Source organism: Chaetura pelagica, unplaced genomic scaffold (assembly GCF_000747805.2).
Source record: "Chaetura pelagica isolate M959 unplaced genomic scaffold, ChaPel_1.0 scaffold835, whole genome shotgun sequence".
In the NCBI taxonomy this organism is placed as follows: domain Eukaryota; kingdom Metazoa; phylum Chordata; class Aves; order Apodiformes; family Apodidae; genus Chaetura; species Chaetura pelagica.
The window spans coordinates 131,515-131,959 of NW_009953220.1; positions in this window are offsets into that span (position 1 = coordinate 131,515).

The following is a 445-nucleotide window of genomic DNA, read 5'->3' on the forward strand; positions in this document are numbered from 1 at the left end:
CCAGTTGTCCCAGACACCCGGTGGCCCTGCCAGCATCGTCGCAGCAGTGGCTCCCCAGGCACTTGTTGCTGCACCCCCAGGTCCTCGCTGGTGGGTCCTGTCCCCCCAGCACTGCTTGCCATGAGCTGGAAGCGCGGTTGGGGAGCCCGTGGCCCCCCGAGCTGCACCCCCGGGTCCTGCCCAGGGTGACCTGTCCCTTGGCCACGCCCGATGTGAGGTGTGCGCGGGGACTTCCTTCCCGCCCTTATTCCTGCCACGGCGGAGCTCCAGGCTTTCCCTTGGGACAGGTTGCAGCCAGAGCCAGCGCTTGTGCCCGTGTGAGGAGCGGAGGGGGCTGCGGTGCCGGACACCCCCGGTACCCGCCGAACACCCGCACGCTCCGGCTGCTCGGGATGCGCTCTCCCTCTAGTGGCTCCCGCGAAAGCACACCCCACGCCCGGGGCGG